General features: G+C 43.4%; 1 protein-coding gene across 1 annotated transcript in view; it reads left to right on the forward strand.

Moving 5' to 3' along the window:
• The window catches only part of LOC143442924 (uncharacterized), a 36,089-nt gene extending 13,822 nt beyond the window's left edge, over window positions 1-22,267 (forward strand). The window contains exon 2 of the mRNA XM_076937705.1: window positions 21,134-22,267. The gene's annotated coding sequence lies outside the window, so the exon portion shown is untranslated. The remainder of the gene's footprint in view (window positions 1-21,133) is intronic.
• Window positions 22,268-25,506: the final 3,239 nt, after the last annotated feature.

Below are 25,506 nucleotides of genomic sequence, written 5' to 3' on the forward strand. Positions count from 1 at the left end.
TTCAGAGTTTCCGGGTTGGTGGAAGCAAGGGTCCTACTAAGGTAATAGATTCACTGGTCCCAGGAGAGGAGGAGTGAGGGAACGTTCTCACACTTCTTTCCCTTTTACACCCACACGTAGAATGGCACTCAGGGATGGGGCTGCACTACAAGATTTCTGTTTTGGATTCTTTCTCTGAGAGCCACACCACATTCAAACTCTAAATTCACAGTAGGCATTTGATCATGTATCTCTTATTAAGTTTTTTTTACAAGTTGTTTACATTTTTTTTTTTCAGAGCTGAGGACCGAACCCAGGGCCTTGCACTTGTTAGGCAAGCGCTCTACCACTGAGCTAAATCCCCAACCCCGTTTACATTTTTTGTAGGCTTTTCAGAGAGAGGGGAGAGGGAGAGAGAGAAGGAAAGGGAGAGGAGGAGGAGAGAGAGACTGATCAAGAAGAATGCTGGGCTTCTGCCCGTACAGATTTGGAAATCCAGACTCTTACTGGTTTCCATGGCAGCCATGGAAACATCAGGTTCTTCATCGGGATATGGACACATCCCTAACACCGAACTAATCAGATCTCTCCCATGGTACTTTCTCACCACCTCCAAAGAAACCAGACACCTCTCTATTCTTAGTGATCAAGCTCATAAGATCTTATGTTTTTGTTGTCTGTTCATCAATGATGTATTAAAAGTATTGGAATTAGGTGTTCAAAATGCAACCATACACCTCCCCCAGCCCCCGTGCTTGTAACTGCTATCAGTGTGAACTGACAGGTCTAGAAACAGCCACAACTTGGTTGAAGATTCTGATTGGCTAGTTGACTGGTTAGAAAAATGTCTGTGGTGGGGAATTGGAACTTTGCCAATAATTATGTCAGGAGTTAATTGCCAATAATTATGTCTCTTTCTTCTATGTGGGACCTAGGAATTGAACACAGATCCTCACACTTGACAGCAAGCATCTTTCCCTGCTGATCCAGCTCTCTTGAGCTAGCCTTATTTCTCTTGATAACCATTTATCACCTACCTTGTATCTGACCTAAGATCCTTTCGACATCAGGTGTTATAATGTGTTAACTTAGACCATGAATTTCCACCAACCCCACAGCTAAGATTGTCATCAGATATCATTTGGTGCTTACAGCAGAGATTTCCTTGCTTTGCTGTAATCTGCCTACCTGATTGATTCAGTACATTTATTAATAGCCTTCTTTTGTTCTACTCTGAAAGGCCTTTTGTTCAACTCTGAAAGGCTCTATGATCTGACTCATCATTAGGGACAGCTCACATCTTAGCTCCTGGGCCATGGGCACTTATATTTGGTTCAAAATAAACTGTCTCTTCCCACCTTTGGAGCAAGAGCTGTGTTTTGTGTTGACATCCTGATGAATGTTTTCAAACTAACTCTTCTCCCATCCCAAGCCCTACAACAAACTCTACCTGAATTCAGGAGGCAGGAGATCTGCTTGCTCTGTAATTCTTAGGGAAACTGGTCAGTAGATCCAACATTTGTCTTAATGAAGAATGTCAAAAATTAGATGTACACATATAAGGTAAGCAGCCCAGTCTTGTCCATGAGTGGCTAGATCAGCACAGGTGCCATGGATTAGGACTGGTCCCTTCTCATGCTCAGGTGTAGTTTCAGAAGACCCCCCTTTGATAACGGATAGTTGATTAAGAACCATTTGTCTATTAACTCCAGGGAGTGCCAACCTGCTGGCTACAGGCAGCTCTATGTTTTTTTCCACTTTTTTCTTGGTTGTTGGAACACTGATTCTCCCCCCTGGGTGTTGCAGGATTAGCAGAGACAGTTAAACATGCCTTTCAGAAGGAAAGCTTGAGAGGCTTCATGCTTTTCTACAAACTTCATCATGTGGCCTTCTGCCTTACATTGCACGTTTGCAGGTGAGCCTTAGCGCCTGCGTGCTCACGAGAGGTGGCAGGAGTTAGGTGTATGTGCACAAGTCAGGGGTTGCCAAAAATGCTAAATATCTGCAGCTGAAAGAGTCAGATGCAGATATTTGCACCCAACCAATGGACAAAAGCTGCTGACCCCTGAGGCTGAGTTAGGGAAAAGCTGGAAGAAGCTGAGGAGGACGAGGACCCTGTAGGAGAACCAGCAGTCTCAATTAACCTGGACCTCTGAGATCTCTCAGACACTGGACCACCAACCAGGCAGTATACACCAGCTGATATGAGGCCCCTAACACATACACAGCAGAGGACTGCCTGGTCTGGGTTCCGTCAGAGATGTTCCTAACCCTCAAAAGACTGGAGGCCCCAGGGAGTTTAGAAGTCTGGTGGGGTAGAGTGAGGGGTGGGGACATCCTCGTGGAGACAGGGTGATGGGGAGGAGGTAAGGGATAAGGAACAGTTGGAGGGGAATAAAATCCGGAGTTTAAAAAAAGAAAGAAAGGAAGGAAGGAAGAAAAATTTGATTAAAAAAATGCTAAATATCTTAAATTTTTATTCAAAGTTCCCATCTAACAGGAGATCCTGCTTTCATGGACTTGTTTACATCCAGTCCCTTCTTATTGCTCCCCCTATAGTCCTGGCATCCCTGAGATTCCAAAAGCTTTTTAATGGTGACATTCATCCAATGAGCAAATTAAGGCCACCAGGATCAAAAGCTTGAACTCAATTACTATCAGTGAGAACGACAGTGTCCTCTGTCTCAGTGTAATTGTCTGTGATGATAATGTCCACACGACCCTTTGTGCCAGTGACTAGTGAGATTTTCCAAAGGTGGTGAATAAGAGTCACACTGTAGTATTCAGTTTCCCTTCCAGCCAGCTGAGGATATAGCCAAGTGGGGAATTGCTTAAGCAAATTGAAATGCAGACCTGGCCTGAAATTTTCCCTAGCTAACAGTCCAGTTCCACCTTGGAAATAAGCTTGCTGATCAAAACTTTGGCTTATTATTTGTAAGTGTTATGATATAGAAACAGATTTTAAGCTCTACAAGTCTGAAGCATCCACCTGACATAACCTTAACACTCTAGGGACTCTGCACTGGGATGGACAAAATAAAGCAGCCGTGTGACTGTTACAGTCAGATACGTTCTTTCTTTCCATGCTCACTCTGTAGAAGCTTGTCCCAGGGCTTCTCTGATGGAGCCCCAAGCCTCTTCTGATTTTGTGCTTTGGAATCTGTGAATCGTTGCTTGCTCAAATAAATTCTTCAACAGTTTAAACTGTGCCTCTGTTTATATTCGGAACAACTTAGATGTGAAGGCTGGAGGGACTGGGAGGGGTTGGGGGAAGATAAATCCTTTGGACAACAACACTTCAACACTTTTGAAAGAAGACCTGAATGCTGTGGGGGAGCTAGTGGCTGTTCTCAGGGTTCTCTGTTGCCTACAGCTTTTGTGCTGTGTGGGAGGGCTTAGAGAGCTGCCCTAATCCAGCCCACAGCTATTGGTTTCTCGGAAGACCTGCCTGATCTGGTGATCTCATTAACTGTGGGGATTTATCTGGGGATGTGGGATGCCTACCTTGTTAATTAAACAGGTAGGATCTTTATGGGTTCCAGAAAGCTTCTTTACATCATGCCCTTAGGGTGTGTGTGTGTGTGTGTGTGTGTGTGTGTGTGTGTCCTTACAGGCTAAAGGCTATCAGATCCCCTGGAGCTAGAGTTACAGCTAGCTCTCTGAGCTGTGTGATGTGGGTTCTAGGAACTAAATTTTGGTCCTCTCCAAGAGCAGTGAATGCCCTTAACTACTGAGCATTCCTCCAGCCCCTCCATCATATTACCTTTTAATTTTTCACTAATTCCTTTGGCAAGGCACCAAACCTCTTGCTTAATATGAGAGCCATCCATTACAAGAGCACTCAGTGGCATTACTGTGTGAAAATCTGTATCAAACCCTTGCTTTAGAACTGATATTGATCCATCAAAGGGCTGTCACTGAGCTGCACATGATGGAGAGGAAGGAGCGCAAGTCCGAGAGTCCAGGAAAGCATTTCTAGAAATTTCATAAGAATGCCTGTCACAGTTAGAATGCTTCAGTTGATGTGACGTCGCTGCTCTCTCTGTCACGGGTTCTAATCCCTTCCCTAGTCCTAAGGGAACTAGAACTTGTTATCTCTTGCTTTAACTGCACCTTGAAAGTGCAGTTAGTTTTGCTCCCTTCCTCTGTGGCAGTTACTACTGCTCTCTTATGACCCGCAACATGCCTCTGATTTTGGAAAAGGAGAAAAGTCTGTAGGCTGCTGAGCCAGACTCCCAGGTTAAATCCATTGCTCGGTACTCATAACTTGGATATCCTACAGCGAAGTTTCCTGTGCATCGGTTTTCTCCCATCAGTGGCTGTGTGCAAGAGCATTTAGTACATTACAGTGAAGATTAAGTAAAATAAACTGTGTAATGTGCTTGGAAGAGCGCCTGGTATGCACGGAGAGCACAGTAAGCTGCAGGCGCCATTGGAAAGCCTCCTAACTGGTCTTGCTGCCTTCTCAGCAAGGCCTAAATTGCCTAAATTGCCTCTCACACAGAAGACAGGTCTTTGTAATACATGTTAACAAAGAACATCCTGCTGAAACAGTTTCCATGATCCTCTGCACTTTCTTGAGTGGGCCACGGCTATTTTCCTAGTCTCTCCTCCCTGCAGTCAATCTGTGCGTTCCTGGTACTCCCATGTTTAGTAATGTACATGGGCAACTCTGGGCTTCTGGGCTTCTTGCCTTTGCTATCTCTTTTTGCCTTTTCTCCTTGAGTGCCAGCTACTTTATCAACTTGACACAAACCAGGGTTATCTGGGAAGAGGTGAACCTTTATTGAGAAAATGCTTCCAATCACATTGGCCACTAGGCAAGTCTATGGGGCGTTTTCTTGATTAATGTTTGATGAGAGAACGCCCAATCCATTAGGGGGCAGTGCCATTCCTGGGCAAGTCCTGAGTTGTATAAGAAAGAGACTGAGCTAGGCAGTGGTGGTGTACACCTTTAATCCCAGCACTCACAGAGGCAGAAGCAAGTGGATCTCTGAGTTCGAGGCCACTCAGGTCTACAGAGGGAGTTCCATGACAGCTAGGGCTACACAGAGAAATACCGGGGAGAGGGAGGGAGGGGGCAGGGGAGGCCCCTCTCCTCCCAGCCTCCCCTACCCCTCTCATAGCCCCTCCCCACTTCTTCTCTTCTCCCAAAAGGGGGAGACTCCCCTTGGGTACCAGATTACCCTGGCACATCAAGTCACTGCAATACCAGGCACATCCTTTCTTACTGAGGCCAGACAAGGCAGCCCAGTTAGGGGAACAGGATCCACAGGCAGGCAACAGATTCAGTGTCAGCTCCAGTTGTTGGGAGACCTGCATGAAGACCAAGTTGCAAATCTACACATCTGGGAGGAGAGGAGCAGCTGGGATCAGGATGTAAAATGAATAAGTTAATTAATGGAGAAGGAAAAAAAAAGAAAGTGTTCATCTTACAGTTCCTCTTAACAGTTCATCAGTCCTACAGAAGGTGGGAGGCAGGGTCAGGTCCAGGATACATGTTCTACTATGTTCATAGCAGCTTTATTTGTAATAGGTAGGCAGAAATTGGCAATAACCCAGATGTCCCTCAACCGAAGAGTGGATAAAGAAAATGTGGTTTATTACACAATCGAATATTACTCAGCTGTTAAAAACGAGGACATTATGAAATTTGTAGGCAAGTGGATAGAACTAGAAAATATCATCCTGACTGAGGTAACCCAGATCCAAAAGGACATATATAATATGTACTCACTGGTAAATGGATGTTAGCCATAAAATACAGAATATTCATGCTACAATCCACAGACCCAAAGGAGCTAAATAACAAGGAGGGCTCAAGGGAGGATTCTTGAATCTCACTCAGAAGGGGAAATAAAATAGTCATCAGAGACAGATGGAAGGAGGGAACTGGTTAGGAGAGAGGATGGGGAGGACAATCGGTGTGGGGAGAGCCAGGGGGAGAGGCACAGAAGAGGGAATGGAAATAAACAATTTCATCCCCAGTGCGCTGTGGTCAGTGTTTTATCACAGCAGCAGAAAGCAAAGTAAAATGGCTTGGCAAGCCATCTGTTCTTGTTCACAGATGAGATGTGCTATGCTTAGTGGAAACTTTTCCAAGCGTGTCCTCCTCATCCCCAAGCCTGCCCTTTGTGCCTTTTACTGTTATGTTTTTGGTATCTGTTCCACACTTAGCCACCTCCCATGTCACAGGCAGCATGTGCAGATACTCCCTTCACCCACACTCCATAGATGGAAAGTCACCATGCTTGCTTGGAATGTGACTCCCTCCCATAGGACTTTCTTGTGTTCAGACCCCTTCCTCTCCTCCCCACACGACATCATATAACCTCTTGAGAACTCTTTGTACAATCCAAGAGATGACCAAAGTCCAGATGCTTACTTAGCTTCTAAGAGTGTTTGAAAATGAGCAAGAGGGATGTTATGGAGTCGGGGAGGCTGTAAGAGTGGAATTAGCTTGTTCCTGTCCTGTGTATCTCAACAGCCTTCGGAGGCTCCAGTGGAAGTGTCAGACTCTGGGAGATTCCTACACCAAGGATTGCTATTTGCTTTTTGGTTTTGCTTCCATTTCTGGGAGGGTGTTAAGACAAAAGTGGTCATTGGCCCTGAACATTAAGTACATACACTTTCTTCTTGGGTTATAAATTCTCAGATAGAGAAGAGGACTGTTTGCCCTGTGGTTGGATGCACAGCTGCTGCTGCTGCCTTTTCTTGAGGTACTTAAAGGATGATGACTTGAGAGGACAGGTGCTCTACTAAGGGAAAAACAGCAAACCCTTAGTTTTTGGATCTTCTAGATTGTACTTAGTAGTCACTGGCAATTTTATGCCTTTTTTTTTTTTTAATGTTTCAGAAGCTGTTAATTGTTTAATATAAATTTTTCTTTCTTATTTATTTACTTGTATATTTACTTATTAGGTTTTTCAAGACAAGGTTTCTTTATATAATGGTCCTAGTTGTCCTAGAACTTGCTTTGTGTGGGGCGGTGGGCTGTGAGAGGCAGCTGGGCACCTGGTTGAGCACACACCTCGAACTCTGGACCCTAATGGGACAGAAGGTGTTCGGCTTTGCTCCTGGGCCCCTGGTTTCTTTCACTTAGTTTCAGCCCTCCACAGCCCCTACCAAAGAGAGGTTTGTATCACCCCAGCACAGGTAGAGGGTGTGACTACAGGCCTCAGCCTCAAGAGATCTCCATATTAATGAGATACCTGAAGGCCAGAGGGTGTAGCCAATTAAGCATTCCTTCCCAGACCCTCATCTCTCCCTATTTAACTCAGGTCTGCCCTGAGTGTGTGTGTGTGTGTGTGTGTTGGGGGTGGGGGGGCGGTGTACAACCAGATTCACTTTCCACCATGACAGTAAACTCTTTAAAACCATGGACTTCCTTGTGTCTTTGCCCCCCCCCCTCCTCCCCAGTGAGGAACCATGGAGAAGGTCTTTGCCTACCTAGCCTCTGCTTAATCTCCCACTAGAAGACTTCTCTACATTCCCACTGTAACCAAGAGTCTCCACCTGCGGGGTGCTGCCGGGCTTCTCTCCCTCTTGTCTCTCTCAGCTGCTGGATGGTTCAGCCGGTATGCCCTGGCATCTCAGTTCTTCCAAGGCTCCCAGCAGTGTCTGGGGGCCCAAAGACAGAGACCACCGGTCTCCCAGGTCAGCCGCATCAGCCCAGAGACCCCTACTCAAGAGCCCTGCCCCCACGAGACTTCAGGCTGAGACCTCTCCACGCCCGGGCGGAGCCCCGGCAGCTTCTCAGCCCAGCCTGGTGGGCCACGTGGAGGGAACTCAGTCAAATTCCCGCACTTCTGCCTCCTTGAGCTGCAGCAGACACGCAGGATCCACAACTCTGCCCAACAGGACCCACACCTATGCACGATCCACAGCCCCACAGCTTTGTAGACCAGGCAGGCCTCAAACTCACAGAGATCTGCCTGCTTCTGCCTCCCAAGTGCTGGAACTAAAGGCATGTGCCACCATGCTTGGATATACTTTGTTCTTAATTTACTCATTTAGAATTTCCTCCTGGCTTTGTAACATATAAAGAAGGTGATACTTGAAGTAGATATTGCTAATGCTCCCTTGAAGACCAATTTCTCAGGCAGTGAAAGCAAACAGTGCTAAACACTGGCTTACAAGGTTCTTATTTGACAAAGGAAAGTCTAAGGTGAAGAACCCGAAGCTTTCTTTTTGTTATTGTTTTTATTTTTAATTGTGTGTGTGGGGGTGGTGGGGGTGGTTGTGCTCATGAATTAGTGTCAGTAGAAGACAGAAGAAGGCATATACCCTGGATCTTGGGTTAGTGGCAGTCGACAGTTGTGAGCCATCCTACATGGGTGCTGGGAACCAAACTAGGGTCCACTACAAGAGCAGTAAGCACTGAATTGCTGAGCCATCTCTCTAGCCACTGAAGTGTTCTTAGTCTCTCTAAACAATTTCAGAACAAATGGGAAGAACCACTCACCATGGGTTTCACTGAACTCAGCTAGAGAGCATCCAAATATGACTCTCTGACCCTCTCAGAGATTCTAGACCCTCCTAATGTCCTCATATAAACTCCTTGTCTGCTTCAGCTTGAACTTTTTCAGACTAGACATCTCATAAAATCAGAGGACTTGACAACATATACTAGGTAATATCTCCCCATGTTACAGGCCTCTGGGGAGGTCTACCTTGCTAATTGAGAATGCTTACTGCCTTGCTATTTGAGTACGTAGACCAGAAGTTTTCTTCTGTCTCTTCGGGGAGATTAGTATCTCTGAACCTATTGTATTTGGGATGCCTGGGTAAAATCTTCCAGAAGTAATGTTACACATGATGAAAGGGCTTGACTGAGTTTGACAATCTTGTCCTATAGATGATGGGTAGGACCTGAGAACTGTAGAAATGTCTTGGTGTGTGAGACAGAGGTCTGTGGATGCTGTTTCAGTAGACCATGTAAACAGTCTCTGACAAATCTATCAGGAAGGGTTTCCCTCCCTTCTGCTAGGAATCTGCTGCAGAAGAAACAATAATCAGTTAGTTTATGGTCTCATATGCTTGAGTTCTGGTTAAAAAGGCAGATAAGGTCCTGATCTCAGTGCTATTACCTGACAGAAAGACCTGGAAGGCCCTTTATGAAACAGCAATGCCATTATTAAAGGGGATGGACAGGAAAGTAATTTTCTTAGCAGAGATGTGAAGCTTCAGATATATTTGTGCTCATAGTGAGTTGGAATTTTATACAAACCCAATTACGTGGGTGTAATAGAATGCCTGCTGGGTAGAAATTTTTATCAAGAGATAAACACAAAGGACTTGTGGGATGGCTCAGTACAAAAGGCACCTGACACCCAAGCCTGATAACATGAGTTTAATCAGAGATCCCATGTGATGGAAGGAGAGAACTGACTCCAACACATTTTCTCCTGACTTTCATATGTGTGCTGTGGCATGGGAAGCCCCTTCTCACCACATACACACAAGAGTCAAATAAGTAAATGTAATAGTAATGACCAGAAATCCCCTCTTTAAAAGCACTGAACATAGAAAATCAGATTGGAGTAGAATTTTCTAAGAGACATAAGAAAAGATACAATGAGGGCTGGAGAGATGGCTCAGTGGTTAAGAACACTGACTGCTCTTCCAGAGGTCCTGGTCCTGAGTTCAATTCCCAGGAACAACTTGGGTGTCTCATAACCATCTATTATGGGATCTGATGCATTCTTCTGGTGTGTCTGAAGACAGCCACAGTGTACTCACATACATGAAATAAATAAATAAATAAATCTTTAAAAAGAAAATATACAATTAACTTTGAAGAAGAAATTCTGCTTTTCAGGGTTGGAAAGCAGCGCACTTATGTAAAGCATTTGCTGCAGAAGCACAGGGACCTGAGTTCATGTCCAGCACTGGTGTAGAAAGGCCAGGTGATGTAATTTGTAATCCCAGTGCTGCAAAGGCAGAGACAGATATATTTGACTGCCTGGCCATCCAGCCTGAGAAGATTTGGCAAACACCAGATCCAAGAGAGAGATCCTATCTCAAAAAACAAGGCAAAAGGCATCTGAGATACAATGCAAGAAGTTGACTTCTGTCCTGTACATGTATATCTCCAACCCAAGCACACCAACACCCTCCTCCCCCACTGCATATTCTATCAGTCTATCTGTGGAGGTCCTACAGTCTCCACAAAGGGACAAATGGTTAATACTAGAAATCTTGACACAAAGGAAAATGGTGGTCCAGATCAATGGGGCAGGGACAGAAAACAGCATGAAGATCCCAAAGAGAAATTCACCCAAAAAGAACAAAGTCTGGCAGTGATCTGAACTCTGTGTAACAACCTCAGCTCCAGACAAATAAATTGAATTTGGTACACTTGAGCCTGAAATCCTAAGACTCATAAACACTATATCAGAAACGAACCATTATTCTTAATACAGTGAAGAGCTTAATCATCCTATGGTTTAGATTCATTATAATGGCTGACATAGAGGACATAAGTAGGAGGAACAAACAGAGAGGTGGAGAAGATGTTGTTATGGTTAAGAGAAGAAGAGAAGAAGGCTGGATGCAGGAGGGATGGAGGTTCAAGTAGGAAGTGAACTTATCATAACTTGGTTATTGATCAGCTCTGGGGAGCAGTGGTTAATTTGTTTGCTATTGGTGTTGTTGATTACTGTCATAAATGGCAAAGGTTAGATGAGATAGCCAATTATTACTCCTTAGTGCCACTTGTTTCAGCTGTTGGTCTCTACAAAGAGAATTATGAAGATGGAGCCCCGGTTAGCTGCACTGACTCTCAGAAGGACCATGGTTATCATTCTGAGTTAGTCAAGGGGAGTCATTGTTTCAATTTGCATTAAGTGGCTTTTGGCTATGCAAAGATCCAATTACATTAAAAGCTAGATAGCAATTGGTATAGGAAAACAATTATCTAGACATGGCCATGACATTAAAAAGAACAAATGTCTGACTGAGAGTTTGCCAAGATTTCCATTGAGTTAATTCTGACTGCCAAAGAATCATGGAGGGGTGCAGGGAGGAGACATTAAAAAAAATAAGAAGTAAAGATAGTCTTAGCCAAATAATATATCTTTAGATTACAAGAATAGAGGGCATCTCTCTTTGTTTTGCTTTTAAACTAGAACATTCAACATTAGAAGAAAACGTTAAGTAAACCATTTATACCATCCATTGCAATAACATTTACCTACATGGTAACAGCAGATGATGGCTCCAGTTGTCACCTCTCACTAGGCAGCACCCTATCAGAGACCACTGTTAGCAGATTGGTGAGAATTTTGCCAAAATGGTCCCATTAAAGAGATCTTGTTCATAGTATGGAATATGTGACATCACATCTTATCAGCTTCTGTTCCATATCTCATGATGCCTACTTGATAACTTAGTACCTAGCTTACCAGTTGGTTAAATACTAGAATTGTGGTTGGCAAGAGATATAGTCACACTGAGACAGCAAACAGTAGCAATAACAATAACAGCAGCAGCAGCAGCAACAACTGAAAGACCCCCAAAAGGGGACCCTCACCCAAGTCCGGACCTGCACGCCCCAAGGACACACGAGAGACCTTCTCGATGCAATTGCAGAGGAGGTTTAATGACGAGGGCCCTCGGGCCGGAACATATCTCACGCAGTAGATAGAGGTTCCAACCCAGAACCCAGGAAACTTGGGATATTTGTGGGTAGGGGTTGGGGAGAGAGGGAAAATTTGGCACGGTTACATATGATTGGTTGCACTTTCGAGCAGCTATACATGATTGGTTGTTCTACAAATTTTGAACATAGCACTCGGAAGACCAAGGGAGGGAGGGGTAACCAAGAACAGTGGAACATTTCAGAGGAATCCAGCTCAAATGATCTAGAGTCATGTGAAAATCACTCTGCACACTCATTCTTCTCAAAAAATGTGGTATTTTACCATGTCATTGTGTCCTATCCTGCCATTTCAGATTAACTATCTTTACTTTTTCCGGCTATAGCCCCACCTAGGTGGCAGCATCTTTATCTGTAGTCAGGAATGTGTCTTCCTGCCTTGGGCCTCTCTCACCCATAGGTGGGCCTATTGTTTGAGGCTTGATTCAGGGAATAATGTCCTCCCATCCGGAATGTGCTCCGGGGAAGTGAAGGCCTGAAATCTTATTTTCAGTTCCTCGTTCTGGAATCTACACTTTTCTGCTCAGGTCTAAGGCGAAAAATCTACACATATTTCATAAAATGGCCTTTATAATTTTTCACTCTACACAACCACCATCACAACAAGACAGGACAGAATTCTAGGAGCATGTAGAGTGGGCAGTGAAGGCAGATACTAGCCAGGAAGATGGGAAGTGTTGGCAACAAAGAATAGGTACATGCTTGGTAGTCTACTCTCTCTGCTCTTAGGTTTTCATGCTCTCCCTTTTTGTCCTAACCCCTATTGACTCTTTCTTTCAAAGATTACCAGGCATCTTAGTCAGGGTTTCTGTTGCTGTAATAAACACTGTGACCCAAAGGTGCCTTGGGGAGGAAAGGGTTTATTTCACCTCCACTTCCATATTCCATCAAAGGAAGCCAAAGCAGAAACTAAAGGAAGGAACCTAGAGGCAGAAACTGAAGCAGAAGCCACGGGGAGAGTGATGCTTACTGGCTTGTTCCTTCTGGCTAGCTCAGACTTTTTCCTTATATAGGACCCCAAACAACCAGCCCAGGAGCAGCACTGCCCCCAGTGGGTGAGCCCTTTCACATCAATCAGGGCAATCGAAATGCTCAACAGGCTTGCTCCTGTGCCAATCTGATGGAGACATTTTTCTCAATTGAGGCTCTCCCTTTCCAAATGACTCTAGCACACGTCAAGCCAACAAAAAACTTACCAGTACAACAGGAGACTACGTTGTATGCCATTTCATGGCTTCTCTTTATTCTACTGTCTGCACTGGCTTTTGGTGTCTGGCATTGCCTGCCAGTCTCTGTCACGAGCCTTCTTCGTGATGTGATGCTGGCTGTTAATGCACACTAGTTCTTGAATGTCCCTGATGGTTCTTGTTCTGAGTTCTACACTGGCTCCTCCAGTTAATTGTAGACATTATTGCCAATGACTCTGTTTTTCTCTTGTTCTTCTTTGCTCTGCACTTTCTGGTTTTTGGATACTTGATTTGCTTTTAGGATGTTAACAGTGATCATTAGGAGGGAAACTTTGAAATACTATTGATGTTTAGAGACACAAACAAGTATATGACTCTGGCCCCAGCTTTCACTTTGGTTTTGATCATTCAGTCCCTACTACCTACTAGATTTGTCCTGTTTGTGCTTCAAATTCAGTGCAAATTGGCAATTGTTCAATTGTCAGCTCACCTGAAAACACACCTCTCCGTGTCTATGAGCTGCTTTCAGAAAAACAGAAGATCCAGTCTGAAAGTGGCCAACACCATTCTGTGGACTGAGGGCTTGGACTTGGACTGAATACAAAGAGAAGAGAGGAGAAAACACTGAGCGTCTACATTCATCTCTGCTTCCAGACTTGGAGTGCAGTGTGACTAGTTACCTCACACTCCTGCCTTCCCTGCCGTGATGACGACCTTCAAGCTACGAACTAAAATAAACCCTTTCTCCCAACAGCAAGAAAAGTAGCCAACATACATGGCATTACTAAAGTGGAGCTCCCCTTCTTCCCATCAATCTCCTTAACTCTCTAAGGAGCGCTTTCCAGATATGTTCCATTCTTGTCCTTTCAATCTCTGCTCCCCGTATAAAAGTGACTGTACTGTCTACTACTTGATATCACAGGTCTCTACATTAGTAAAAACCGTACTCTCTTCCCCTGAGTCTTTCGTTTGGGACCTAGATTCTCTCTGCCTCACAGAGATCATTTTCACTCCATGCTTCAAAACTTATCTTCAGCGTGGCTTTCATTCAGAAGTCTTCTTTAAGCTGTGTCTGGTTCTCCTCTGATGCTTCTTAGACACGCTGTCACAGAACTCATTATTTTGTAGATAACTGGTTTGTATTCCACATCTGAATTGTGAATTTCCAGAAGAGAAGGACTATGTTTTGGTCTCCGTACCCCCAAGCATTACAGGTGCATAGGCTTTGACCTCTTATCTGAAGAGTTGAAACCAGGCCCACAGAGCTATGGAAAAGCAGCAAGTAGACAGTACAAGTCATGGGGATTGACAAGGGGCCACACTGTGTAAATATTCAAGGCTCCCAATTATTTATCTTGTTTGGGGCTTCCTTTTGTGGGGTTCAAGTGAAGAAGAAAGGTTAGGAGGCTTGAGTGGGTCTCTGTTGTGATAGACAGATGAGGTTATATGATCGTTTTTCTACAGCACACGTTCCTTCCCATAATGTATCTGATCTTAATCTTTTGCATACCCAATTATGCATAGTTATAAGATGGTCCATGGGAGATTTCTCCTAAAACATTGTATTCCAAAAAACTAGTTTAGGCTAGATCAGCTCTTCATAACTGGAAATGTTGGGAATACACTGGAATAGACACTGTCTAAATTTTATTGTTACCAGGAGTGAGGAGGCATATAATACTGTTTAGAGATAGGAGTATGTAGCTTTATGTGCACAGTAATTGAGAGGATTCTGAGATTGGTAAGAGCATCCTTTGCTGAGGGATGTGCCTGCAGGTGGAGGACTTGGGTTGTCACGTGCATTATTGCAAGGATAGTGTGTGTATAACCTCAAACTCACTGGGGTCCCTAGAAGACTCTCCGATGCTTGCCTGCCTCACAAGGATTAGCAAAGTGCTCTCACACAGTAAGTTCTGAATAAGTACCAGACTGATTTTTCTTCCTCCTCCTCCTCCTCCTCCTCCTCCTCCTCCTCCTCCTCCTCCTCCTCCTCCTCCTCTTCTTCTTCTTCTTCTTCTTCTTCTTCTTCTTTTGGCTTATTTTGTCTTTTCTACTCAAAGACTTAGTTTTGCTGTACTACTAAAGCTGGCCTCAAACTCCTGGGTTGAAGAATTTTCCTGCCTCAACATTTTAGTGGCTGCTGTGGTGATTTGCATAGGTGTGGACCCCCAGAGACCCTTTTGTTTGAATGCTTGGCCCAAGGAGAGTGGCACTATTAGGAAGTGCAGCTTTATTGTTGTAGGTGTGACCTTAGTAAAAGAAATGTGTCACTGGAGGCAGGCTTTGAATTCATATGTGTGCCCAAGTTACGCCCAATGACACAATCTTCCTTCTGCCTCGGATTAAATTGTAGAGCTTCTTCAGCACCGTGTCTGCCTGTGTGCTGACATGCTGACACCATGATAATAGACTAAATCTCTGAAGCTGTAAGCCAGCCCTAAATAAATATTTTCTTTTATAAGAATTTCTGTGGTCATAGTGTCTCTTCACAGCAATGAAACCCTAACTAAGACGTGCAGATGGTTTAATATCCACTCATTTAAAAATGTTCAGTGGAAAACTTTTAATGTTTAGTTTGTGTGTGTGCATGTCCATGCATGTGTAATATACACGTGTGTGTGTGTGTGTGTGTGTGTGTGTGTGTGTGTGTGTATTTGGAGGCCAGAGGGCAAGTTGGTTCTCATCACATGGGTCCTGGGGATCAAACTCAGGTCCTCAGGCTTGAGAAGAATGCTTACTTGCTGCCCCATCTTGTCAGACACTTCAGGTTGTATTGCTTTTGTTTTTGTTTTTACCGAGGGTGAAACCATTATCAATTTTATTTGCCTAAGCCCAACTTCTCTTACCTCCAGATTCCTGTCTTCCCTTCACAGTATCATGTATGATTATAAGGCTTAGTTCAGGTAAATGTTCTAAGCAGGGGTCTGGAATTCTTTGGCTTGCCATTCTCTACCTCAGGGTTCCACCATCCATCCACACACAGTACAAAGATAGGAGTATCCTTGGTTTCTCTTTTTATTATACTCCACATTGTTTTGGTTACAGTGTCTATTGCTGTGAAGAGACACATGGCCACAGAGACTCTTAGAAAATAAAGCGTTTAATTGTGGCTTGCTTGTCATTCAGAAGTTTAGCCCTTTGTCGTGGCAGGAAGCATGGTAGCATGTAGGCAGACATGGCGCTGGAGAGTACTGAGAGCTCTATATTAGGACCAACAAGCAGCAGGCAGGGAGAGACATCAGGCCTGGCTTGAGCACTTGAAATTCCAAAGCTCTCCAAAGCATCTATTCTAACAAGGGCACACTTCCTAAAACCCTTGTCAAGCACTGCCACTCCCTAGTGACCAAGCATTCAAATATATGAGTCTCTGGGGGCATTCCTATTTAAACCACCACACACACCAAACTGAGTAGAAGTATGCTAAAAGCTTCACCTTATTATGTGTTTGAAACCCGGCTATTTTCTATCTTTCGCTGTCAATCCATATTGAGCCAAGTCACTGTCCGTTCTCACTAGATTCCTGCATGTTTTCTCTTTGACTGTTGCATGCCCTCCTTGCCCACCCCTGGACAGTCCCTCCACAGAGCCCAAGTCTCTAATCAAACTCTCCACAGCCTTCAGAACTAGGCCTTTGGCAGTTTCTCTGCACATTTTCTATCATCTTCCCTCATGACTGAACCCTGTCTATGCAGTCTCACTTTCTGCATTCACCAGAGAGGCACTTTGGTAGGGCTTTCATTGACTGTTCTGCCTACTCTGATCACTCTACTTCTGGAAATTTCTATGATCATTGTATTACTTCCTTCCAACCTCTTCAAAGTAGTCACTCCTGGAAAGAAGATTCCATCACTCATACTGTCTGTGGTAGTTAATCGCCATGGCAACTTGATGAGATGTAGAATCTTCTGGGAGACCCATCTCTGGGCATGGCTGTGGGTCTTATTTGTATTAGGTTCACTAAGGTGGGAAGACCCACCCACTGTGGGGTTGGGACACCATTCTCTGGGGTTGGATCCTAGACTATATAAAACAGGGAAGCTGAGATGCATCCAGTGCTCTCTGCTTTCTCTCTGACTGTGGGTGCAATAAAGACCAGATTCCTCAAGCTCCTGCTGTCATGATTGCTTGCCTTGATGGACTGTACTCTTGAACCATGAGCCTTGGAACCATGAGCCCAAATAAACTCCTCCTTTAAGTTGCTTTTTGTAGGAATATTTTATCACATCAACTGGAGATGTAACTATAACATTGTATAAACAATTCCTGAATGAATCCCCGCCCAAGTCCCATGATTTGTGTTCCTTTAGCTGCATGAGTCTTAACATCTGTATGCATTTATCAGTCATCTCTTCACCTTAGTATATAAACTCCCTGAGATCAAGATTTTGTTCATCATGGTCTCCCCTCCTCTATAATGACAACATCTGGAATAGTTCCTGGAATATAGTAAATATTTTTGAATATTTGCTAAGTGAATAAATTAATCTCAGTACTGAAAGTGATGATTCACTCTTGACTACACAGTTAAAGCCTCTTCTGTGGAGTCACCAAGCCCTCTGGGGTCTGCTTTGTGTTTATTCAATTATCATTTACCGAGTGCAAACTGTCTTACAGTGTGTTTATCACTGGGCTGTTACTTCCCACAAGTGTTGTACCCAACCAGATAAGTGAGACAGCATGAGCTCTGTAAGCTTTAAGGCACCACACAGATGTCACTTGCCTCCCAGCACAATGACACTAATTAAGGTTGCGTCTATGCTCAGTTCCAATGGGAGCCTCCAAATAATCTTCATGCTTCCAGAATCTCTCTAGATAATAAATTCTGCACTCTGATACACATTTAATCTTAACGCATTGCAGCAATTATGCTACCTTTCTAAAAAAAAAAAAAAAAAACAAAACAAAAACAAAACATTAACTGCCTTCCAAGTTCTGACTGAATAGTTCACAAACTCCTTGGCTTGCATCGGAGACCCTCTTTAACTTGGCTGCCTCTTCACTGCCTCCACTGTCCCCCCATCAGAACCCTCAATTATCCATCAAACCCATGGCCCACTTACTTTTCTTGAAGCATTCACGGCATCCCCCTTCTGTACTCCATGAATGTTCTTTCCATAATTGATGTTTCCTGCATCCCTTCATGTACATGCAATGGACATAAAGCTACCATCCCTGGCTTTCTCGATTTCTTGATCATTTGAGAAAGGGTAAATATAGCTAAAGCTAGCCTTGAACCCATGGTCCTTGTCTCCATCTCCTGAGTGTTGTGACTTCAGGTGAGAGTCATCTGTCCAGTTCTGAGATTTTCTACTTTGCGGTGATCTTTCTGAACTTCATGTTTAAGGTATTTTTTTTCCCCATTGAAGAAACAGTCTTCTCCTCCCTCCTTCCTTTCTTTAGAAGAGAAAAACAGGAAAGAGGTGTAAATGACATGCTTGTTTGTGTCCTAGTTCTCTTTCACCATTCTGAGTTGGAGGGTAAGGCAATTCTAGCATCTGTTTGTCCTCCATTTACAATAGGCTATATGGGTCTCTCTCCAGAATACCTTGACCAACAAAATGTGTTCATAGATGGTTTGCCATTGTGATGGGATCTAGAATCACCTAGGGCATAAGCCTCTATCGAGAGACTCTAACATCATGCCCCCTTTCTGTGTTTAGTTTTGTACTTCCCACGGTTGGTAATTGTTCCTATTTTGCTTATTTGATTCATTCCTTCCTTGCCTTTCTACATCTAGGATGTAAGGTTTCTGAGGAGGAGACTTCTTGCCTCCTTGTTTTCCACAGTGGTGCCCGAGTCTAGCATATTGCAGGTGCTTGGTGAATACCAGGAAATAGGGGAACAAGCTATTCTAGTAAGAGTTTGCTGTTTGAAAGTGTAAAGAGAGACCCAAAGGTCAGGGAGCATGCACTGGATGTGGGGGTTGTTAACCTGGGAGAAGCATGCTGTGGGAATTACAGTACATACTTATCAGATTTAGGAAAGGGGGTTAAACAGCACTCACTTCTCATTTGGCACAAAGTGTCTCAGAGGTCCATGAAAATCTAATGCCAAGTGTTCTGATAGTTGAATGACTATGGATATATTATAAACAATTGAATTGCATGAGTGGGTGAAATACATCATATGTGGATAATATAATAGAATACAGATAGAGAGTAAAAATAGCCTAAAATAAGCATTTCAGGAGAAAAAACTGACTGAAGAGAACCATTCCAATAATACCCAATCTCAGTTGTCAACTTGACAAAACTTGGGAGGAGGGAACTCCAACTCAGTAATTGCCACCATCAGATTGACCTGTGGGTGTGCCTGTAAAAACATTTTCTTGATTTCTAATTGATCAATGAAGGTTCAGCCTACTGTGGATTGGTACCATTACCGGGAAAACAGGTCAAAGCTATATAAGAAAGGTACCTGAGTGTGACCCCGGAAGCAAACCAGTAAGCAGCATTTCCCTATGGTTTCTGCTTCAGGTTCTGATTGAATGTCTGCCCTGACTTCTTTTGGTGATGGATTCTGACCTGGAAGTGTAAGCCAAATAAACTCTTTCCTCCCCTAAATTTCTTTTGATCAGAGTGTTTTATCACAGCAGTAGAGAAAATAAACTAGAATAATCCCTCAACCATACCTATTCCCATATTCAAACAATTTATTTAAAAATTTAACTCTATTTACTTATTTGTTTGTGGTATGTGTTTGGGAGAGCATGTCATGGCATGGGCAACTTTTCTACTTGAGTTGTCAAGCTTGGTGGCAAGCATTTCTTGACAAACCATTTTGCCATCCCTCAAAACATATTCATTATTATCTTCCGCGTTAGGTAGGAGTAGTCAGGATCAGGGACACAATAAAGAATACATAGTCTCTGAGCTCAAACCTTCGTGTCTACTTTTCTCCACTGAACAAGAACAGAGAATGGTCGAGCGGGGAGATGATCAGGGCAAGTTTCCAGCCAACTCTGAAATAGTCCCAGAAAGGTGACATCTCAATATTTAAACATTAAAAACAATCTGTAAAGAGAACACAGAAAACATCTTCGTGGGTATCAGAGTGTCCTTCCTTTAAAGAGGAGAATTACCAAAGAGAAATCAGAGCACATCTCCCATCATCAATCAGTGGGTTTTCAGTGTGAGTTTCTGACGTGCAAGATGTAAGATGCCAATGCCAAGAGCCCAAGGAACATTTTTCCATTTAGAAATTGCAGCAGGCCAGTTATCCAACCCTGTGCCAAAGCCTGCTTTCCAGCCCAGGAGAATGCGGACAATGGGGCAAGCACTGGGAATGCAGGAGTTAGAAAAACTGGATCAAACACTCCTGCCCTGCTGCTCCTAGCTCTGACTTCACTGTCACCTCCTCCAGTACCACCATTTCCCGCCCTTTCTGTTGGAGACAAAAGCCCATATCTTATGGCATTATAGATTGAATCAGCCACTGAAAAGTCCTCTATCATCTAGGGTACAGACTAATATTAGTTAATAACTATGTGATTATTGATAAAACTGGCTATGTATCATCTAAGGCACAATATTGTCATGAGGAATAAACAATGCGTATGTTTACATGTGTAAGAGTTAGGAATGCTTGTGTTTCCTTCACAACCCATGTTGAAAGTTAATCCACACTCAATGACATTAAAAGTTGTGGTCTGTCTGTGGGAGGTGATCAGCACCCTTTCCTAATCCAAGGACTTTAGGTGAAAGGAGTCACTTTCTTGCCATTCTGTTCTTTCATGTGAGGACATAGCATCTGCTTCTCCTGGAGGATGCAGAGGGCAGCCCTCACAGACACCACTTTACTGTCACCGTGGCCTTGATCATCCTGCCCTCCAGAGGCATGATAAATAAATGTGCATTGTTGATAAATTACCCAGCTTGTAGTATTTTGTTACAGAAGCACAAATAGACTGGAGCAGACACACACACACACACACACACACACACACACACACACACACACACACACACACGGAGGGGGAGGGAGGGCACTTAAAACATTGTAGAGTTTAAATAATTATTGATGAGTACAAGGTGTATCTTGCTATAAAACACCTCTGCCTCTTATTTTACTAGCAATTTTCAACTTGATGAAAAGAGTCTGTGTTGTAAGTAAGGATGTTCCAGACTTTCTAGATCAATATTTATGGTGTCAATCTTTAGCTATTGATGATACCCAGTGCTAACCAAACAAAATGGATGGATGCTAGCAGTAACAATACATCTCTCTTTAGTTAGAAATTGTTTGTAGGTCTTGGAGGAATCCTGTGCTGATTAGTTTTTATCTTTCTATTTTTTATTTTTTTCTATAGGCAAGTGGTCCTGGGTTGTATAAGAAAGCATGCTGAGCAAGTCATGGAGAGCAAGCCAGTAAGCAGCATTTGCCCTTGCTTTAGTTCCTGCCTTTGGATTCTGCCCTGACTTCCCTTCATGATGGACCACTATCTGGAAGTTAAGATAAACCTTTGCCTTCTCAAGTTGCCTTTGGTCATGGTCTTTGTCACAACAATAGAATCAAACTAAGGCAGATCCCTATGATGAAAAAAGAGCAGAGCCAGACAAATGTGAACGGAAGGATTTACATAGCTGTATCAGCCATTTCCCAAAAGGTATTGCACTAAATGGGCTACTTGTATTGTTTCTTAGTATCTGGAGATGTCTCCCCACAAAACGAGATCCTATATAACCAGAGATGTAAGGAAAGAGAACAATATATATCCTCTTGCCAGTGCCTCCTGAACACACTGATAAGGAATAGTTTGTAATAGAAAAAGTGTCAACCTGCCAATGAACTGCATCATAGAAAAGACCCTGGCAACTCAGAATGAAGAGAATGTGGCCAGTGTGACATCATGGATCTATAAAAGGCACAGGCTGTTTTTGGCAGCGTGTGGGTGAGTTGTCAATTGCATCAGCTTAGCTATTATTGTTCTTGACAATACACAATTAGTCATCTTGATTCCAGCAGACTGCATAGCATTCTCAAATCCACTTTGTAGTAATTATGGTATATTAGAAGCCCTGTACTGTTGAAATAACTCACTGAAAGATGGATCAGTGGGTAAGTTTCAGAATAAACTAGTTTCTGGTCATGAATTCTGATGGCTAATCTTGGTTGCCTTCTTGACATACCTGGGAAGAAGAAATGTAAAGTTAAAGAATTGCCTCTGTTAGATTGGCCTTTGGGCATGTCTGTGGGAGTGTTTTCTTGATTAACAATTGCTGTAGGGGAGGGCCCAGGCCACTGTGAGCAGTACCATTCCTAGACAAGGTGGACCTAGCTGTGTAAAAAAGCTAACAGAGCGTGCCTAGGAACAATGTGGTAGGCACTATTCTGTGATGCTCTGTTTTAGTTCTTGCCTCCAATTCCTGCTTGAGCCCCTCCTCCAGCTTCCTTCAATAATGGACTGTAACCTGAAAACTGAAATAAATCTTTTCTCCCCCAAGCTGCTTGTGGTCAAAATGTTTTTATCAAAGTGACAGAGAAGCACACCAGAACAAGCATGAATTAATTGTTGTTTACTAGTTAGCTTTAAAATGGCTGATAATAAATTGGAGCTTAACTTACCACTGCATAACTCTTTGAGGTTTCTTGCTGATATATCACAGTAGCCGCTATAGGTCAAGAAATTTAGATACTATCTGAAGATTTCATAAATGTATGCTCTTTCCAAGGGAAAGAAGACTAAGCAGGCAGTAGGAATTAACTGGTATGAACAGTGTCTGTGATCCATTTCCTGGGTAGTTTAAGTGAAAACCTTTCCATTAAGTCTGTGTTCTATTCCACTGATCTACCTGCCTGTCTCTGTACCAATACCATGCAGTTTTTATCACTATTGCTCTGTAGTACAGCTTGAGGTCAGGGATGGTGATTTCCCCAGAAGCTCTTTTATTGTTGAGAATAGTTTTCGCTATCCTGAGATTTTTTTTCTGTTATTCCAAATGAATTTGCATACTGCTCTTTCTAACTCTATGAAGAATTGAGTTGGAATTTTGATTGCCCCACCTGGGGATCCATTCCATATACAGACACTAAACCCAGACACTGTTGCAGATGCCAAGAAGTGCTTGCTGACCGAAGCCTGATATATCTGTTTCTTGAGAGGCTCTGCTAGAGCCTGACAAATACAAAGGCAGATGCTCCCAGCCAATCATCAGGCTGAGCATGGGATTCCCAATGGAGGAGTTAGAGAAAGGACTGAAGGAGCTGAAGGGGTTTGCAACCCTATAGGAAGAACAACAATATCAACCAACCAGCACCCCCCCCCCCCCCCCCCCGAGCTCTCAGGGACTAAACCACCAACCAAAGAGTACACATGGAGCGACCCATGGCTCCAGCCACATACATAGCACAGGATGGCCTTGTCAGGCATCAACTGACAGGAGGACAGACCCTTAGTCTTGCGAAGGCTCGATGCCCCAGTGTAAGGGAATGCCATGGTGGGGAGAAGGGAGTGGGTGGGTGGGTGAGTAGGGTAACACCTTCATAGAAGCAGGGGGAGGGGGGATGTGATAGGTTTCTGGAGGGGAAACTGGGAAAAGAGATAACACCTGAAATGTAAATAAATAAAATATCCAAGAAAAAAAAAAGTCTGTGTTCTAGTACATTTTATGCTACTATAACAGAATACCTTGGGCTGGGTAATTTATAAAGAACAGAAATGTATTGGCTCATAGTTCTGGAGATTGAGTAGCCCACTATCAAAGTACTAGCTTCTAGCAAGGACTTTTGTGCCACACCAGTGGCAAAGCTCACCCTTGTGAGATGGTTTATGCTGACATGGATCTGCTCAAGAGAATCCAGCCCTTGAGGTTGAGATACTTTTCATTAAGCACCGCCTCCCAGCTCAGTCACATTAGGGATTACGTTTCCAATGCTCAGATTCTGGGAGTACACATTCAAACAACAACAGTGCATTAGTCAGAGTTCTCCAGAAAACCAGGATTGTAGAGCTATAGATACCAATGTCTATGATTTTACAGATATTATCTATCACACACCTGCCTGTCGGCCTGCATGCTTGCCCGCCTGCCTGTCTCATCAGTCATTTATCTGTTTAGTTTCTTTTGTGGGATGCTTGTGGAGGATTAGCAACCACAACTGTACAGGCCAAATATAATATAGTCCACCAGATTGGAAGCCAAGGGAGTTGCCTTGAGTTCAGAGGCCATCTGCTAACAGAGTTCTGTTTGTCGAAGATCAGACTGATCTCCACCTGATCGGGTGAGGCTCAGCAGTCATATTACAGGCAGCAACTACTGTCTCCAAACTCTATTAATGCAAACATTAATCTCATCCAGAAAGCAGCTTCATGGAAACATATGGGATAACGTTTGATGGACCATTTGGGCACAGTGGCCAGATGGACACTTTATTAACCATTGTATAAAGTTACGTGAAACATCATGGTAGTGGTCGTTGATGCTATTATTTATGTCTGAGAGAAAGTGCCTAAGATAACTGAATAACTGAGGGTACAAACTCAATCATCTCTTTTCCCTCTCCCTCCAGAATGTTCAAATAGCCTATATGTAAAGGAAGAAGGCAGAATCGGGCCTTTCATGCGAGACACAGTGAACTGCAGAGCGACTGGCACCACTGTGGCTTGTTGTCTTCTGACCACAGCTGATCCAGAGCAGACCCAGCCTCTTTTCTGTCACGATTCCCAGTTCTCCACAATGTTTGCCATGCATTTCTTTCATTTCCCTGCAGCCCCAGCTTTGCTTAGTCTGCCTTACCTACCAGAATGGAGAGATACAGTCCTCCAGATCTGTAGCATTACCTTCCAAACTTCTGCACGTGCATTCTTTCTTTATTCCTATTGCGCTGAGTTGGTTTCTGGACCTTACCAAGGCCAGCTCCCCTGCTTTCGTACTTAGTTCTGTCTTTTCTATTTTTCCATCTCTATAGAAGTCATAGTATCTGAATTAAATATATTTGAGAAGTTAGACATTAGAGTCTCCATGACTGCCATGTTAGATTCATGCCTGTTAAGTCTGATTATTGCTATGATTTTGTAAGTCAGGCAAAATTTAAAAAAACAATTGCATGTGCACATGTGTGTGCTTGTGTGTGCTTGTGTGTGTGCGCGCGCACGTGTGTGTGTGTGTGTGTGTGTGTGTGTGTAAAATCTCACACTGGCACATATGCACTGTTAAAGTAGCCACAATGACAGAAAGAAATCAAGTGCACAAGCTGCAGACTATTTATTGATTAAAAAAAGGATATTGACTTCCATATATGCATATATTGTAGTTGTCCAGTGCAACCAGAAACACACAGTCATTCTCTATGAAAGGCACATGGCAGACAGCATCCACACCAGTGTGATGATGAGGTTTTCCTTTGGCATCCTCTTGCCCCACTGCTAGGCATACTGACTTGTGCATTTTTACTATTGGAGTTTTATACGAGACTCTTGCGTATGTAACAAGTAGCACAATTATGGCATATTTTGATTCCATCACTTAAAACATTCTCTCTTGCCTCTTGGCATTTAATGTCTTCAATCTTCAATCTCAGGAATCTATAGCTCTACTTCCTCCTGGTGTAGACTAATACGGAATGTTCTGCTGTGAAGTCACACGCTGTTTATTTGAATGTTTTCACGTGGTAGCTGAGATTTCATTTCTAGCTTCTTTCCCTCAATACAGTAACTTTGAGATCCATTCATTGTGTTCCATA

The sequence above is a fragment of the Arvicanthis niloticus genome, chromosome 7 (assembly GCF_011762505.2).
Source record: "Arvicanthis niloticus isolate mArvNil1 chromosome 7, mArvNil1.pat.X, whole genome shotgun sequence".
NCBI lineage: Eukaryota > Metazoa > Chordata > Mammalia > Rodentia > Muridae > Arvicanthis > Arvicanthis niloticus.